At 37.2% G+C, this 15000-nt stretch overlaps 2 non-coding genes and 49 pseudogenes across 2 annotated transcripts; all 51 read right to left on the bottom strand.

Annotated features, from left to right (window-relative positions):
* Positions 1 to 291: 291 nt before the first annotated feature.
* Positions 292 to 410, bottom strand: LOC148441580 (5S ribosomal RNA; annotated as a pseudogene).
* Positions 411 to 525: 115 nt separating this feature from the next.
* LOC148441579 (5S ribosomal RNA) lies at positions 526 to 644 on the bottom strand (annotated as a pseudogene).
* Positions 645 to 759: 115 nt separating this feature from the next.
* Positions 760 to 878, bottom strand: LOC148441578 (5S ribosomal RNA; annotated as a pseudogene).
* A 116-nt stretch (positions 879 to 994) lies between these two features.
* On the bottom strand, positions 995 to 1113 carry LOC148441577 (5S ribosomal RNA; annotated as a pseudogene).
* A 350-nt stretch (positions 1114 to 1463) lies between these two features.
* LOC148441576 (5S ribosomal RNA) lies at positions 1464 to 1582 on the bottom strand (annotated as a pseudogene).
* A 116-nt stretch (positions 1583 to 1698) lies between these two features.
* On the bottom strand, positions 1699 to 1817 carry LOC148441575 (5S ribosomal RNA; annotated as a pseudogene).
* Positions 1818 to 1932: 115 nt separating this feature from the next.
* Positions 1933 to 2051, bottom strand: LOC148441574 (5S ribosomal RNA; annotated as a pseudogene).
* Positions 2052 to 2167: 116 nt separating this feature from the next.
* Positions 2168 to 2286, bottom strand: LOC148441573 (5S ribosomal RNA; annotated as a pseudogene).
* Positions 2287 to 2636: 350 nt separating this feature from the next.
* Positions 2637 to 2755, bottom strand: LOC148441572 (5S ribosomal RNA; annotated as a pseudogene).
* Positions 2756 to 2871: 116 nt separating this feature from the next.
* On the bottom strand, positions 2872 to 2990 carry LOC148441571 (5S ribosomal RNA; annotated as a pseudogene).
* Positions 2991 to 3341: 351 nt separating this feature from the next.
* Positions 3342 to 3460, bottom strand: LOC148441570 (5S ribosomal RNA; annotated as a pseudogene).
* A 349-nt stretch (positions 3461 to 3809) lies between these two features.
* On the bottom strand, positions 3810 to 3928 carry LOC148441569 (5S ribosomal RNA; annotated as a pseudogene).
* A 115-nt stretch (positions 3929 to 4043) lies between these two features.
* On the bottom strand, positions 4044 to 4162 carry LOC148441568 (5S ribosomal RNA; annotated as a pseudogene).
* A 115-nt stretch (positions 4163 to 4277) lies between these two features.
* On the bottom strand, positions 4278 to 4396 carry LOC148441567 (5S ribosomal RNA; annotated as a pseudogene).
* Positions 4397 to 4512: 116 nt separating this feature from the next.
* LOC148441566 (5S ribosomal RNA) lies at positions 4513 to 4631 on the bottom strand (annotated as a pseudogene).
* A 115-nt stretch (positions 4632 to 4746) lies between these two features.
* Positions 4747 to 4865, bottom strand: LOC148441565 (5S ribosomal RNA; annotated as a pseudogene).
* Positions 4866 to 4981: 116 nt separating this feature from the next.
* On the bottom strand, positions 4982 to 5100 carry LOC148441564 (5S ribosomal RNA; annotated as a pseudogene).
* A 115-nt stretch (positions 5101 to 5215) lies between these two features.
* Positions 5216 to 5334, bottom strand: LOC148441563 (5S ribosomal RNA; annotated as a pseudogene).
* Positions 5335 to 5450: 116 nt separating this feature from the next.
* LOC148441562 (5S ribosomal RNA) lies at positions 5451 to 5569 on the bottom strand (annotated as a pseudogene).
* A 115-nt stretch (positions 5570 to 5684) lies between these two features.
* On the bottom strand, positions 5685 to 5803 carry LOC148441561 (5S ribosomal RNA; annotated as a pseudogene).
* Positions 5804 to 5919: 116 nt separating this feature from the next.
* Positions 5920 to 6038, bottom strand: LOC148441560 (5S ribosomal RNA; annotated as a pseudogene).
* A 116-nt stretch (positions 6039 to 6154) lies between these two features.
* LOC148441559 (5S ribosomal RNA) lies at positions 6155 to 6273 on the bottom strand (annotated as a pseudogene).
* A 116-nt stretch (positions 6274 to 6389) lies between these two features.
* LOC148441558 (5S ribosomal RNA) lies at positions 6390 to 6508 on the bottom strand (annotated as a pseudogene).
* A 350-nt stretch (positions 6509 to 6858) lies between these two features.
* On the bottom strand, positions 6859 to 6977 carry LOC148441557 (5S ribosomal RNA; annotated as a pseudogene).
* A 115-nt stretch (positions 6978 to 7092) lies between these two features.
* LOC148441556 (5S ribosomal RNA) lies at positions 7093 to 7211 on the bottom strand (annotated as a pseudogene).
* Positions 7212 to 7327: 116 nt separating this feature from the next.
* On the bottom strand, positions 7328 to 7446 carry LOC148441555 (5S ribosomal RNA; annotated as a pseudogene).
* Positions 7447 to 7562: 116 nt separating this feature from the next.
* LOC148441554 (5S ribosomal RNA) lies at positions 7563 to 7681 on the bottom strand (annotated as a pseudogene).
* A 116-nt stretch (positions 7682 to 7797) lies between these two features.
* On the bottom strand, positions 7798 to 7916 carry LOC148441553 (5S ribosomal RNA; annotated as a pseudogene).
* A 350-nt stretch (positions 7917 to 8266) lies between these two features.
* Positions 8267 to 8385, bottom strand: LOC148441552 (5S ribosomal RNA). The gene has a single exon (XR_015876043.1). It is a non-coding gene; the product is annotated as a 5S ribosomal RNA (ribosomal RNA).
* Positions 8386 to 8500: 115 nt separating this feature from the next.
* LOC148441551 (5S ribosomal RNA) lies at positions 8501 to 8619 on the bottom strand (annotated as a pseudogene).
* Positions 8620 to 8970: 351 nt separating this feature from the next.
* Positions 8971 to 9089, bottom strand: LOC148441550 (5S ribosomal RNA; annotated as a pseudogene).
* A 349-nt stretch (positions 9090 to 9438) lies between these two features.
* Positions 9439 to 9557, bottom strand: LOC148441549 (5S ribosomal RNA; annotated as a pseudogene).
* A 115-nt stretch (positions 9558 to 9672) lies between these two features.
* On the bottom strand, positions 9673 to 9791 carry LOC148441548 (5S ribosomal RNA; annotated as a pseudogene).
* Positions 9792 to 9906: 115 nt separating this feature from the next.
* On the bottom strand, positions 9907 to 10025 carry LOC148441547 (5S ribosomal RNA; annotated as a pseudogene).
* A 116-nt stretch (positions 10026 to 10141) lies between these two features.
* On the bottom strand, positions 10142 to 10260 carry LOC148441546 (5S ribosomal RNA; annotated as a pseudogene).
* Positions 10261 to 10375: 115 nt separating this feature from the next.
* LOC148441545 (5S ribosomal RNA) lies at positions 10376 to 10494 on the bottom strand (annotated as a pseudogene).
* Positions 10495 to 10610: 116 nt separating this feature from the next.
* Positions 10611 to 10729, bottom strand: LOC148441544 (5S ribosomal RNA; annotated as a pseudogene).
* Positions 10730 to 10845: 116 nt separating this feature from the next.
* On the bottom strand, positions 10846 to 10964 carry LOC148441543 (5S ribosomal RNA; annotated as a pseudogene).
* A 116-nt stretch (positions 10965 to 11080) lies between these two features.
* Positions 11081 to 11199, bottom strand: LOC148441542 (5S ribosomal RNA; annotated as a pseudogene).
* A 350-nt stretch (positions 11200 to 11549) lies between these two features.
* On the bottom strand, positions 11550 to 11668 carry LOC148441541 (5S ribosomal RNA). Its single transcript, XR_015876041.1, has one exon. It is a non-coding gene; the product is annotated as a 5S ribosomal RNA (ribosomal RNA).
* A 115-nt stretch (positions 11669 to 11783) lies between these two features.
* Positions 11784 to 11902, bottom strand: LOC148441540 (5S ribosomal RNA; annotated as a pseudogene).
* Positions 11903 to 12018: 116 nt separating this feature from the next.
* Positions 12019 to 12137, bottom strand: LOC148441539 (5S ribosomal RNA; annotated as a pseudogene).
* A 351-nt stretch (positions 12138 to 12488) lies between these two features.
* On the bottom strand, positions 12489 to 12607 carry LOC148441538 (5S ribosomal RNA; annotated as a pseudogene).
* Positions 12608 to 12956: 349 nt separating this feature from the next.
* LOC148441537 (5S ribosomal RNA) lies at positions 12957 to 13075 on the bottom strand (annotated as a pseudogene).
* A 115-nt stretch (positions 13076 to 13190) lies between these two features.
* Positions 13191 to 13309, bottom strand: LOC148441536 (5S ribosomal RNA; annotated as a pseudogene).
* Positions 13310 to 13424: 115 nt separating this feature from the next.
* Positions 13425 to 13543, bottom strand: LOC148441535 (5S ribosomal RNA; annotated as a pseudogene).
* A 116-nt stretch (positions 13544 to 13659) lies between these two features.
* On the bottom strand, positions 13660 to 13778 carry LOC148441534 (5S ribosomal RNA; annotated as a pseudogene).
* A 115-nt stretch (positions 13779 to 13893) lies between these two features.
* LOC148441533 (5S ribosomal RNA) lies at positions 13894 to 14012 on the bottom strand (annotated as a pseudogene).
* Positions 14013 to 14128: 116 nt separating this feature from the next.
* On the bottom strand, positions 14129 to 14247 carry LOC148441532 (5S ribosomal RNA; annotated as a pseudogene).
* Positions 14248 to 14597: 350 nt separating this feature from the next.
* Positions 14598 to 14716, bottom strand: LOC148441531 (5S ribosomal RNA; annotated as a pseudogene).
* Positions 14717 to 14832: 116 nt separating this feature from the next.
* On the bottom strand, positions 14833 to 14951 carry LOC148441530 (5S ribosomal RNA; annotated as a pseudogene).
* Positions 14952 to 15000: the final 49 nt, after the last annotated feature.

The following is a 15000-nucleotide window of genomic DNA, read 5'->3' as shown; positions in this document are numbered from 1 at the left end:
AAGTTGAAAAATGAAATGTAAAATGTAGTAGAAAAGAATGTTATGGCAGTATAAAATTACCTACAGCACCTGGTATTCCCAGGTGGTCTCCCATCCAAGTACTGACCATGCCCAACACTGCATAGCTTCAATATCAAATGACATTGGCCATGTCCAGTGTGGTTTGGCTATAGGTGCTGAAAAATATTAACTTTAGACGTCTTTTACTTCTTAACTCAAGTAAATTCATTGCTAAGTTGAAAAAATGTAATGTAAAATGTAATAGAAAAGAATGTTATGGCTATATAAAATTACCTACAGCACCAGGTATTCCCAGGTGGTCTCCCATCCAAGTACTAACCGAGCCCAACACTGCATAGCTTCCAAGATCAGACGAGATTGGGCATGTCCAGTGTGGTTTGGATATAGGTGCTAGAAACCTTAACTTTAGACCTCTTTTACTTCTTAACTCAAGTAAATTCATTGATAAGTTGAAAAAATTAAATTTAAAATGTAATAGAAAAGAATGTTATGGCACAATAAAATTACCTACAGCACCTGGTAATCCCAGGTGGTCTCCCATCCAAGTACTAACCAGGCCCAACACTGCATAGCTTCCAAGATAAGATGAGATTGGGCATGTCCAGTGTGGTTTGGCTGTAGGTACTCAAAAACATTAACTTTAGACCTCTTTTACTTCTTAACTCAAGTAAATTCATTGATAATTTGAAAAAATGAAATGTAAATGTAATAGAAAATAATGTTTTGGTTGTCTAAAATTACCTACAGCACCTGGTATTCCCAGGTTGTCTCCCATCCAAGTACAAATGAGGCCCAACACTGCATAGCTTCCAAAATCAGACGAGATTGGGCATGTCCAGTGTGGTTTGGCTGTAGCTGCTCAAAAGCATTAAATTTAGACCTCTATTACTTCTTAACTCAAGTAAATTCATTGATAAGTTGAAAAAATTAAATGTAAAATGTAATAGAAAAGAATGTTATGGCAGTATAAAATTACCTACAGCTCCAGGTATTCCCAGGTGGTCTCCCATCCAAGTACTAACCAGGCCCAACACTGCATAGCTTCCAAGATCAGACGAGATTGGGCATGTCCACTGTGGTTTGGCTGTAGGTGCCCAAAAGCGTTAAATTTAGACCGCTTTTACTTCTTAACTCAAGTAAATTCATTGATAAGTTGAAAAAATTAAATGTAAAATGTAATAGAAAAGAATGTTATGGCAGTATAAAATTAACTACTGCAGCTGGTTTTCCCAGGGGGTCTCCCATCCAAGTACTGACCATGCCCAACACTGCATAGCTACCAAGATAAGACGAGATGGGGCATGTCCAGTGTGGATTGGCTGTAGGTGCTCAATAGTATTAACTTTAGACCTCTTTTACTTCTTAACTCAAGTAAATTCAATGATAAGTTGAAAAATTAAATGTAAAATGTAATAGAATTGAATGTTATGGCAGTATAAAATTACCTACAGCTCCTGGTATTCCCAGGTGGTCTCCCATCCAAGAACTAACCAGGCCCAACACTGGATAGCTTCCAAGATCAGATGAGATTGGGCATGTCCAGTGTGGTTTGGCTGTAGGTGTTCTAAAACATTAACTTTAGACCACAATTACTTCTTAACTCAAGTAAATTCATTGATAAGTTGAAAAAATTAAATTTAAAATGTAATAGAAAAGAATGTTATGGCAGTATAAAATTACCTACAGCACCTGGAAATCCCTGGTGGTCTCCCCTCCGAGTACTAACCAGGCCCAACACTGCATAGCTTCCAAGTACAAACGAGATTGGGCATGTCCAGTGTGGTTTGGCTGTAGGTGCTCAAAAACATTAACTTTAGACCTCTTTTACTTCTTAACTCAAGTAAATTCAATGATAAGTTGAAAAATGAAATGTAAAATGTAGTAGAAAAGAATGTTATGGCAGTATAAAATTACCTACAGCACCTGGTATTCCCAGGTGGTCTCCCATCCAAGTACTAACCAGGCCCAACACTGCATAGCTTCCAAGATCAGACGAAATTGGGCATGTCCAGTGTGGTTTGGCTGTAGGTGCTCAAAACCATTAACTTTAGACCTCTTTTACTTCTTAACTCAAGTAAATTCATTGATAAGTTGAAAAAATTAAATGTAAAATGTAATAGAAAATAATGTTATGGCAGTATAAAATTACCTACAGCTCCAGGTATTCCTAGGTGGTCTCCCATCCAAGTACTAACCAGGCCCAACACTGCATAGCTTCCAAGATCAGACGAGATTGGGCATGTCCACTGTGGTTTGGATGTAGGTGCTCAAAAGTGTTAAATTTAGACCGCTTTTACTTCTTAACACAAGTAAATTCATTGATAATTTGAAAAAATTAAATGTAAAATGTAATAGAAAAGAAAGTTATGGCAGTATAAAATTACCTACAGCACCTGGGATTCCTAGGTGGTCTCCCATCCAAGTACTGACCATGCCCAACACTGCATAGCTACCAAGATAAGACGAGATGGGGCATGTCCAGTGTGGATTGGCTGTAGGTGTTCAAAAGTATTAACTTTAGACCTCTTTTACTTCTTAACTCAAGTAAATTCAATGATAAGTTGAAAAATTAAATGTAAAATGTAATAGAAAAGAATGTTATGGCAGTATAAAATTACCTACAGCTCCTGGTATTCCCAGGTGGTCTCCCATCCAAGTACTAACCAGGCCCAACACTGCATAGCTTCCAAGATCAGACGAGATTGGGCATGTCCAGTGTTGTTTGGCTGTAGGTGTTCTAAAACATTAACTTTAGACCTCAATTACTTCTTAACTCAAGTAAATTCATTGATAAGTTGAAAAAATTAAATTTAAAATGTAATAGAAAAGAATTTTATGGCAGTATAAAATTACCTACAGCACCTGGTATTCCCAGGTGGTCTCCCATCCAAGTACTAACCAGGCCCAACACTGCATAGCTTCCAAGATAAGACGAGATTGGGCATGTCCAGTGTGGATTGGCTGTAGGTGGTCAAAAACATTAACTTTAGACCTCTATTACTTCTTAATTCAAGTAAATTCATTGATAAGTTGAAAAAATTAAATGTAAAATGTAATAGAAAAGAATGTTATGGCAGTATAAAATTACCTACTGCACCTGGTTTTCCCAGGTGGTCTCCCATCCAAGTACTGACCATTCCCAACACTGCATAGCTTCCAAGATCAAACGACATTGGCCATGTCCAGTGTGGTTTGTCTATAGGTGCTGAAGAATATTAACTTTAGACCTCTTTTACTTGTTAACTCAAGTAAATTCATTGCTAAGTTGAAAAAATGAAATGTAAAATGTTATAGAAAAGAATGTTATGGCTATATAAAATTACCTACAGCACCTGGTATTCCCTGGTGGTCTCCCATCCAAGTACTAACCAGGCCCAACACTGCATAGCTTCCAAGATCAGACGAGATTGGGCATGTCCAGTGTGGTTTGGCTGTAGATGCTAAAAGCCTTAACTTTAGACATCTTTTACTTCTTAACTCAAGTAAATTCATTGATAAGTTGAAAAAATTAAATGTAAAATGTAATAGAAAAGAATGTTATGGCAGTATAAAATTACCTACAGCACCTGGTATTCCCAGGTGGTCTCCCATCCAAGTACTGACCATGCACAACACTGCAAAGCTTCAATATCAAATGACATTGGCCATGTCCAGTGTGGTTTGGCTATAGGTGCTGAGAAATATTAACTTTAGACGTCTTTTACTTCTTAACTCAAGTAAATTCATTGCTAAGTTGAAAAAATGTAATGTAAAATGTAATAGAAAAGAATGTTATGGCTATATAAAATTACCTACAGCACCAGGTATTCCCAGGTGGTCTCCCATCCAAGTACTAACCAGGACCAACACTGCATAGCTTCCAAGATCAGACGAGATTGGGCATGTCCAGTGTGGTTTGGATATAGGTGCTAGAAACCTTAACTTTAGACCTCTTTTACTTCTTAACTCAAGTAAATTCATTGATAAGTTGAAAAAATTAAATGTAAAATGTAATAGAAAAGACTGTTATGGCAGTATAAAATTACCTATAGCACCTGGGATTCCTAGGTGGTCTCCCATCCAAGTACTAACCAGGTCCAACACTGCATAGCTTTCAAGATCAGACGAGATTGAGCATGTCCAGTGTGGTTTGGCTGTAGGTGCTCAAAAACATTAACTTTAGACCTCTTTTACTTCTTAACTCAAGTAAATTCATTGATAAGTTGAAAAATTAAATGTAAAATGTAATAGAAAAGAATGTTATGGCTGCATAAAATTACCTACAGCACCTGGTATTCCCAGGTGGTCTCCCATCCAAGTACTAACCAGGCCCAACACTGCATAGCTTCCAAAATCAGACGAGATTTGGCATGTCCAGTGTGGTTTGGCTGTAGGTGCTCAAAAACATTAACTTTAGACCTCTATTACTTCTTAACTCAAGTAAATTCATTGATAAGTTGAAAAAATTAAATTTAAAATGTAATAGAAAAGAATGTTATGGCACTATAAAATTACCTACAGCACCTGGTAATCCCAGGTGGTCTCCCATCCAAGTACTAACCAGGCCCAACACTGCATAGCTTCCAAGATAAGACGAGATTGGGCATGTCCAGTGTGGTTTGGCTGTAGGTACTCAAAAACATTAACTTTAGACCTCTTTTACTTCTTAACTCAAGTAAATTCATTGATAATTTGAAAAAATGAAATGTAAATGTAATAGAAAAGAATGTTTTGGTTGTCTAAAATTACCTACAGCACCTGGTATTCCCAGGTTGTCTCCCATCCAAGTACAAATGAGGCCCAACACTGCATAGCTTCCAAGATCAGACGAGATTGGGCATGTCCAGTGTGGTTTGGCTGTAGGTGCTCAAAAGCATTAAATTTAGACCTCTATTACTTCTTAACTCAAGTAAATTCATTGATAAGTTGAAAAAATTAAATGTAAAATGTAATAGAAAAGACTGTTATGGCAGTATAAAATTACCTATAGCACCTGGGATTCCTAGGTGGTCTCCCATCCAAGTACTAACCAGGTCCAACACTGCATAGCTTCCAAGATCAGACGAGATTGGGCATGTCCAGTGTGGTTTGGCTGTAGGTGCTCAAAAACATTAACTTTAGACCTCTTTTACTTCTTAACTCAAGTAAATTCATTGATAAGTTGAAAAATTAAATGTAAAATGTAATAGAAAAGAATGTTATGGCTGCATAAAATTACCTACAGCACCTGGTATTCCCAGGTGGTCTCCCATCCAAGTACTAACCAGGCCCAACACAGCATAGCTTCCAAGATCAGACGAGATTGGGCATGTCCAGTGTGGTTTGGCTGTAGGTGCTCAAATACATTAACTTTAGACCTCTATTACTTCTTAACTCAAGTAAATTCATTGATAAGTTGAAAAAATTAAATTTAAAATGTAATAGAAAAGAATGTTATGGCACTATAAAATTACCTACAGCACCTGGTAATCCCAGGTGGTCTCCCATCCAAGTACTAACCAGGCCCAACACTGCATAGCTTCCAAGATAAGACGAGATTGGGCATGTCCAGTGTGGTTTGGCTGTAGGTACTCAAAAACATTAACTTTAGACCTCTTTTACTTCTTAACTCAAGTAAATTCATTGATAATTTGAAAAAATGAAATGTAAATGTAATAGAAAAGAATGTTTTGGTTGTCTAAAATTACCTACAGCACCTGGTATTCCCAGGTTGTCTCCCATCCAAATACAAATGAGGCCCAACACTGCATAGCTTCCAAGATCAGACGAGATTGGGCATGTCCAGTGTGGTTTGGCTGTAGGTGCTCAAAAGCATTAAATTTAGACCTCTATTACTTCTTAACTCAAGTAAATTCATTGATAAGTTGAAAAAATTAAATGTAAAATGTAATAGAAAAGAATGTTATGGCAGTATAAAATTACCTACAGCTCCAAGTATTCCCAGGTGGTCTCCCATCTAAGTACTAACCAGGCCCAACACTGCATAACTTCCAAGATCAGACGAGATTGGGCATGTCAACTGTGGTTTGGATGTAGGTGCTCAAAAGCGTTAAATTTAGACCGCTTTTACTTCTTAACTCAAGTAAATTCTTTGATAAGTTGAAAAAATTAAATGTAAAATGTAATAGAAAAGAATGTTATTGCAGTATAAAATTACCTACAGCTCCAGGTATTCCCAGGTGGTCTCCCATCCAAGTACTAACCAGGCCCAACACTGCATAGCTTCCAAGATCAGACGAGATTGGGCATGTCCACTGTGGTTTGGATGTAGGTGCTCAAAAGCGTTAAATTTAGACCGCTTTTACTTCTTAACACAAGTAAATTCATTGATAATTTGAAAAAATTAAATGTAAAATGTAATAGAAAAGAAAGTTATGGCAGTATAAAATTACCTACAGCACCTGGGATTCCTAGGTAGTCTCCCATCCAAGTACTAACCAGTCCCAACACTGCATAGCTTCCAAGATCAGACGAGATTGGGAATGTCCAGTGTGGTTTGGCTGTAGGTGCTCAAAAGCATTAACTTTAGACCTCTATTACTTCTTAACTCAAGTAAATTCATTGATAAGTTGAAAAAATTAAATGTAAAATGTAATAGAAAAGAATGTTATGGCAGTATAAAATTACCTACTGCAGCTGGTTTTCCCAGGTGGTCTCCCATCCAAGTACTGACCATGCCCAACACTGAATAGCTACCAAGATAAGACGAGATGGGGAATGTCCAGTGTGGATTGGCTGTAGGTGCTCAAAAGTATTAACTTTAGACCTCTTTTACTTCTTAACTCAAGTAAATTCAATGATAAGTTGAAAAATGAAATGTAAAATGTAATAGAAAAGAATGTTATGGCAGTATAAAATTACCTACAGCACCTGGGATTCCCAGGTGGTCTCCCATCCAAGTACTAACCAGGCCCAACACTGCATAGCTTCCAAGATAAGACGAGATTGGGCATGTCCAGTGTGGTTTGGCTGTAGGTACTCAAAAACATTAACTTTAGACCTCTTTTACTTCTTAACTCAAGTAAATTCATTGATAATTTGAAAAAAAGAAATGTAAATGTAATAGAAAAGAATGTTTTGGTTGTCTAAAATTACCTACAGCACCTGGTATTCCCAGGTTGTCTCCCATCCAAATACAAATGAGGCCCAACACTGCATAGCTTCCAAGATCAGACGAGATTGGGCATGTCCAGTGTGGTTTGGCTGTAGGTGCTCAAAAGCATTAAATTTAGACCTCTATTACTTCTTAACTCAAGTAAATTCATTGATAAGTTGAAAAAATTAAATGTAAAATGTAATAGAAAAGAATGTTATGGCAGTATAAAATTACCTACAGCTCCAAGTATTCCCAGGTGGTCTCCCATCCAAGTACTAACCAGGCCCAACACTGCATAACTTCCAAGATCAGACGAGATTGGGCATGTCAACTGTGGTTTGGATGTAGGTGCTCAAAAGCGTTAAATTTAGACCGCTTTTACTTCTTAACTCAAGTAAATTCTTTGATAAGTTGAAAAAATTAAATGTAAAATGTAATAGAAAAGAATGTTATTGCAGTATAAAATTACCTACAGCTCCAGGTATTCCCAGGTGGTCTCCCATCCAAGTACTAACCAGGCCCAACACTGCATAGCTTCCAAGATCAGACGAGATTGGGCATGTCCACTGTGGTTTGGATGTAGGTGCTCAAAAGCGTTAAATTTAGACCGCTTTTACTTCTTAACACAAGTAAATTCATTGATAATTTGAAAAAATTAAATGTAAAATGTAATAGAAAAGAAAGTTATGGCAGTATAAAATTACCTACAGCACCTGGGATTCCTAGGTAGTCTCCCATCCAAGTACTAACCAGTCCCAACACTGCATAGCTTCCAAGATCAGACGAGATTGGGAATGTCCAGTGTGGTTTGGCTGTAGGTGCTCAAAAGCATTAACTTTAGACCTCTATTACTTCTTAACTCAAGTAAATTCATTGATAAGTTGAAAAAATTAAATGTAAAATGTAATAGAAAAGAATGTTATGGCAGTATAAAATTACCTACTGCAGCTGGTTTTCCCAGGTGGTCTCCCATCCAAGTACTGACCATGCCCAACACTGAATAGCTACCAAGATAAGACGAGATGGGGAATGTCCAGTGTGGATTGGCTGTAGGTGCTCAAAAGTATTAACTTTAGACCTCTTTTACTTCTTAACTCAAGTAAATTCAATGATAAGTTGAAAAATGAAATGTAAAATGTAATAGAAAAGAATGTTATGGCAGTATAAAATTACCTACAGCACCTGGTATTCCCAGGTGGTCTCCCATCCAAGTACTAACCAGGCCCAACACTGCATAGCTTCCAAGATCAGACGAGATTGGGCATGTCCAGTGTGGTTTGGCTGTAGGTGCTCAAAAACATTAACTTTAGACCTCTTTTACTTCTTAACTCAAGTAAATTCATTGATAATTTGAAAAAATGAAATGTAAATGTAATAGAAAAGAATGTTTTGGTTGTCTAAAATTACCTACAGCACCTGGTATTCCCAGGTTGTCTCCCATCCAAGTACAAATGAGGCCCAACACTGCATAGCTTCCAAGATCAGACGAGATTGGGCATGTCCAGTGTGGTTTGGCTGTAGGTGGTCAAAAACATTAACTTTAGACCTCTATTACTTCTTAACTCAAGTAAATTCATTGATAAGTTGAAAAAATTAAATGTAAAATGTAATAGAAAAGAATGTTATGGCAGTATAAAATTACCTACTGCACCTGGTTTTCCCAGGTGGTCTCCCATCCAAGTACTGACCATTCCCAACACTGCATAGCTTCCAAGATCAAACGACATTGGCCATGTCCAGTGTGGTTTGTCTATAGGTGCTGAAGAATATTAACTTTAGACCTCTTTTACTTCTTAACTCAAGTAAATTCATTGCTAAGTTGAAAAAATGAAATGTAAAATGTTATAGAAAAGAATGTTATGGCTATATAAAATTACCTACAGCACCTGGTATTCCCAGGTGGTCTCCCATCCAAGTACAAACCAGGCCCAACACTGCATAGCTTCCAAGATCAGACAAGATTGGGCATGTGCAGTGTGGTTTGGCTGTAGATGCTAAAAGCCTTAACTTTAGACATCTTTTACTTCTTAACTCAAGTAAATTCATTGATAAGTTGAAAAAATTAAATGTAAAATGTAATAGAAAAGAATGTTATGGCAGTATAAAATTACCTACAGCACCTGGTATTCCCAGGTGGTCTCCCATCCAAGTACTGACCATGCACAACACTGCATAGCTTCAATATCAAATGACATTGGCCATGTCCAGTGTGGTTTGGCTATAGGTGCTGAAAAATATTAACTTTAGACGTCTTTTACTTCTTAACTCAAGTAAATTCATTGCTAAGTTGAAAAAATGTAATGTAAAATGTAATAGAAAAGAATGTTATGGCTATATAAAATTACCTACAGCACCAGGTAGTCCCAGGTGGTCTCCCATCCAAGTACTAACCAGGACCAACACTGCATAGCTTCCAAGATCAGACGAGATTGGGCATGTCCAGTGTGGTTTGGATATAGGTGCTAGAAACCTTAACTTTAGACCTCTTTTACTTCTTAACTCAAGTAAATTCATTGATAAGTTGAAAAAATTAAATGTAAAATGTAATAGAAAAGACTGTTATGGCAGTATAAAATTACCTATAGCACTTGGGATTCCTAGGTGGTCTCCCATCCAAGTACTAACCAGGTCCAACACTGCATAGCTTCCAAGATCAGACGAGATTGGGCATGTCCAGTGTGGTTTGGCTGTAGGTGCTCAAAAACATTAACTTTAGACCTCTTTTACTTCTTAACTCAAGTAAATTCATTGATAAGTTGAAAAATTAAATGCAAAATGTAATAGAAAAGAATGTTATGGCTGCATAAAATTACCTACAGCACCTGGTATTCCCAGGTGGTCTCCCATCCAAGTACTCACCAGGCCCAACACTGCATAGCTTCCAAGATCAGACGAGATTTGGCATGTCCAGTGTGGTTTGGCTGTAGGTGCTCAAAAACATTAACTTTAGACCTCTATTACTTCTTAACTCAAGTAAATTCATTGATAAGTTGAAAAAATTAAATTTAAAATGTAATAGAAAAGAATGTTATGGCACTATAAAATTACCTACAGCACCTGGTAATCCCAGGTGGTCTCCCATCTAAGTACTAACCAGGCCCAACACTGCATAGCTTCCAAGATAAGACGAGATTGGGCATGTCCAGTGTGGTTTGGCTGTAGGTACTCAAAAACATTAACTTTAGACCTCTTTTACTTCTTAACTCAAGTAAATTCATTGATAATTTGAAAAAATGAAATGTAAATGTAATAGAAAAGAATGTTTTGGTTGTCTAAAATTACCAACAGCACCTGGTATTCCCAGGTTGTCTCCCATCCAAGTACAAATGAGGCCCAACACTGCATAGCTTCCAAGATCAGACGAGATTGGGCATGTCCAGTGTGGTTTGGCTGTAGGTGCTCAAAAGCATTAAATTTAGACCTCTATTACTTATTAACTCAAGTAAATTCATTGATAAGTTGAAAAAATTAAATGTAAAATGTAATAGAAAAGAATGTTATGGCAGTATAAAATTACCTACAGCTCCAGGTATTCCCAGGTGGTCTCCCATCCAAGTACTAACCAGGCCCAACACTGCATAACTTCCAAGATCAGACGAGATTGGGCATGTCAACTGTGGTTTGGATGTAGGTGCTCAAAAGCGTTAAATTTAGACCGCTTTTACTTCTTAACTCAAGTAAATTCTTTGATAAGTTGAAAAAATTAAATGTAAAATGTAATAGAAAAGAATGTTATTGCAGTATAAAATTACCTACAGCTCCAGGTATTCCCAGGTGGTCTCCCATCCAAGTACTAACCAGGCCCAACACTGCATAGCTTCCAAGATCAGACGAGATTGGGCATGTCCACTGTGGTTTGGATGTAGGTGCTCAAAAGCGTTAAATTTAGACCGCTTTTACTTCTTAACACAAGTAAATTCATTGATAATTTGAAAAAATTAAATGTAAAATGTAATAGAAAAGAAAGTTATGGCAGTATAAAATTACCTACAGCACCTGGGATTCCTAGGTAGTCTCCCATCCAAGTACTAACCAGTCCCAACACTGCATAGCTTCCAAGATCAGACGAGATTGGGAATGTCCAGTGTGGTTTGGCTGTAGGTGCTCAAAAGCATTAACTTTAGACCTCTATTACTTCTTAACTCAAGTAAATTCATTGATAAGTTGAAAAAATTAAATGTAAAATGTAATAGAAAAGAATGTTATGGCAGTATAAAATTACCTACTGCAGCTGGTTTTCCCAGGTGGTCTCCCATCCAAGTACTGACCATGCCCAACACTGAATAGCTACCAAGATAAGACGAGATGGGGAATGTCCAGTGTGGATTGGCTGTAGGTGCTCAAAAGTATTAACTTTAGACCTCTTTTACTTCTTAACTCAAGTAAATTCAATGATAAGTTGAAAAATGAAATGTAAAATGAAATAGAAAAGAATGTTATGGCAGTATAAAATTACCTACAGCACCTGGTATTCCCAGGTGGTCTCCCATCCAAGTACTAACCAGGCCCAACACTGCATAGCTTCCAAGATCAGACGAGATTGGGCATGTCCAGTGTGGTTTGGCTGTAGGTGCTCAAAAACATTAACTTTAGACCTCTTTTACTTCTTAACTCAAGTAAATTCATTGATAATTTGAAAAAATGAAATGTAAATGTAATAGAAAAGAATGTTTTGGTTGTCTAAAATTACCTACAGCACCTGGTATTCCCAGGTTGTCTCCCATCCAAGTACAAATGAGGCCCAACACTGCATAGCTTCCAAGATCAGACGAGATTGGGCATGTCCAGTGTGGTTTGGCTGTAGGTGCTCAAAAGCATTAAATTTCGACCTCTATTACTTCTTAACTCAAGTAAATTCATTGATAAGTTGAAAAAATTAAATGTAAAATGTAATAGAAAAGAATGTTATGGCAGTATAAAATTACCTACAGCTCCAGGTATTCCCAGGTGGTCTCCCATCCAAGTACTAACCAGGCCCAACACTGCAAAGCTTCCAAGATCAGACGAGATTGGGCATGTCCACTGTGGTTTGGATGTAGGTGCTCAAAAGCGTTAAATTTAGACCGCTTTTACTTCTTAACTCAAGTAAATTCATTGATAAGTTGAAAAAATTAAATGTAAAATGTAATAGAAAAGAATGTTATGGCAGTATAAAATTACCTACTGCACCTGGTTTTCCCAGGTGGTCTCCCATCCAAGTACTGACCATTCCCAACACTGCATAGCTTCCAAGATCAAACGACATTGGCCATGTCCAGTGTGGTTTGTCTATAGGTGCTGAAGAATATTAACTTTAGACCTCTTTTACTTGTTAACTCAAGTAAATTCATTGCTAAGTTGAAAAAATGAAATGTAAAATGTTATAGAAAAGAATGTTATGGCTATATAAAATTACCTACAGCACCTGGTATTCCCTGGTGGTCTCCCATCCAAGTACTAACCAGGCCCAACACTGCATAGCTTCCAAGATCAGACGAGATTGGGCATGTCCAGTGTGGTTTGGCTGTAGATGCTAAAAGCCTTAACTTTAGACATCTTTTACTTCTTAACTCAAGTAAATTCATTGATAAGTTGAAAAAATTAAATGTAAAATGTAATAGAAAAGAATGTTATGGCAATATAAAATTACCTACAGCACCTGGTATTCCCAGGTGGTCTCCCATCCAAGTACTGACCATGCACAACACTGCATAGCTTCAATATCAAATGACATTGGCCATGTCCAGTGTGGTTTGGCTATAGGTGCTGAGACATATTAACTTTAGACGTCTTTTACTTCTTAACTCAAGTAAATTCATTGCTAAGTTGAAAAAATGTAATGTAAAATGTAATAGAAAAGAATGTTATGGCTATATAAAATTACCTACAGCACCAGGTATTCCCAGGTGGTCTCCCATCCAAGTACTAACCAGGACCAACACTGCATAGCTTCCAAGATCAGACGAGATTGGGCATGTCCAGTGTGGTTTGGATATAGGTGCTAGAAACCTTAACTTTAGACCTCTTTTACTTCTTAACTCAAGTAAATTCATTGATAAGTTGAAAAAATTAAATGTAAAATGTAATAGAAAAGACTGTTATGGCAGTATAAAATTACCTATAGCACCTGGGATTCCTAGGTGGTCTCCCATCCAAGTACTAACCAGGTCCAACACTGCATAGCTTCCAAGATCAGACGAGATTGGGCATGTCCAGTGTGGTTTGGCTGTAGGTGCTCAAAAACATTAACTTTAGACCTCTTTTACTTCTTAACTCAAGTAAATTCATTGATAAGTTGAAAAATTAAATGTAAAATGTAATAGAGAAGAATGTTATGGCTGCATAAAATTACCTACAGCACCTGGTATTCCCAGGTGGTCTCCCATCCAAGTACTAACCAGGCCCAACACTGCATAGCTTCCAAGATCAGACGAGATTTGGCATGTCCAGTGTGGTTTGGCTGTAGGTGCTCAAAAACATTAACTTTAGACCTCTATTACTTCTTAACTCAAGTAAATTCATTGATAAGTTGAAAAAATTAAATTTAAAATGTAATAGAAAAGAATGTTATGGCACTATAAAATTACCTACAGCACCTGGTAATCCCAGGTGGTCTCCCATCCAAGTACTAACCAGGCCCAACACTGCATAGCTTCCAAGATAAGACGAGATTGGGCATGTCCAGTGTGGTTTGGCTGTAGGTACTCAAAAACATTAACTTTAGACCTCTTTTACTTCTTAACTCAAGTAAATTCATTGATAATTTGAAAAAATGAAATGTAAATGTAATAGAAAAGAATGTTTTGGTTGTCTAAAATTACCTACAGCACCTGGTATTCCCAGGTTGTCTCCCATCCAAGTACAAATGAGGCCCAACACTGCATAGCTTCCAAGATCAGACGAGATTGGGCATGTCCAGTGTGGTTTGGCTGTAGGTGCTCAAAAGCATTAAATTTAGACCTCTATTACTTCTTAACTCAAGTAAATTCATTGATAAGTTGAAAAAATTAAATGTAAAATGTAATAGAAAAGAATGTTATGGCAGTATAAAATTACCTACAGCTCCAGGTATTCCCAGGTGGTCTCCCATCCAAGTACTAACCAGGCCCAACACTGCATAACTTCCAAGATCAGACGAGATTGGGCATGTCAACTGTGGTTTGGATGTAGGTGCTCAAAAGTGTTAAATTTAGACCGCTTTTACTTCTTAACTCAAGTAAATTCTTTGATAAGTTGAAAAAATTAAATGTAAAATGTAATAGAAAAGAATGTTATGGCAGTATAAAATTAACTACTGCAGCTGGTTTTCCCAGGTGGTCTCCCATCCAAGTACTGACCATGCCCAACACTGCATAGCTACCAAGATAAGACGAGATGGGGCATGTCCAGTGTGGATTGGCTGTAGGTGCTCAAAAGTATTAACTTTAGACCTCTTTTACTTCTTAACTCAAGTAAATTCAATGATAAGTTGAAAAATTAAATGTAAAATGTAATAGAAAAGAATGTTATGGCAGTATAAAATTACCTACAGCTCCTGGTATTCCCAGGTGGTCTCCCATCCAAGTACTAACCAGGCCCAACACTGCATAGCTTCCAAGATCAGACGAGATTGGGCATGTCCAGTGTGGTTTGGCTGTAGGTGTTCTAAAACATTAACTTTAGACCTCAATTACTTCTTAACTCAAGTAAATTCATTGATAAGTTGAAAAAATTAAATTTAAAATGTAATAGAAAAGAATGTTATGGCAGTATAAAATTACCTACAGCACCTGGTAATCCCTGGTGGTCTCCCCTCCGAGTACTAACCAGGCCCAACACTGCATAGCTTCCAAGTACAGACGAGATTGGGCATGTCCAGTGTGGTTTGGCTGTAGGTGCTCAAAAACATTAACTTTAGACCTCTTTTACTTCTTAACTCAAGTAAA

Source organism: Taudactylus pleione, unplaced genomic scaffold, assembly GCF_031769625.1.
Source record: "Taudactylus pleione unplaced genomic scaffold, aTauple2 ptg001666l, whole genome shotgun sequence".
In the NCBI taxonomy this organism is placed as follows: domain Eukaryota; kingdom Metazoa; phylum Chordata; class Amphibia; order Anura; family Myobatrachidae; genus Taudactylus; species Taudactylus pleione.
Note: the sequence above shows the minus strand (reverse complement) of the source record. Positions and strands in the feature narration are given on the sequence as shown.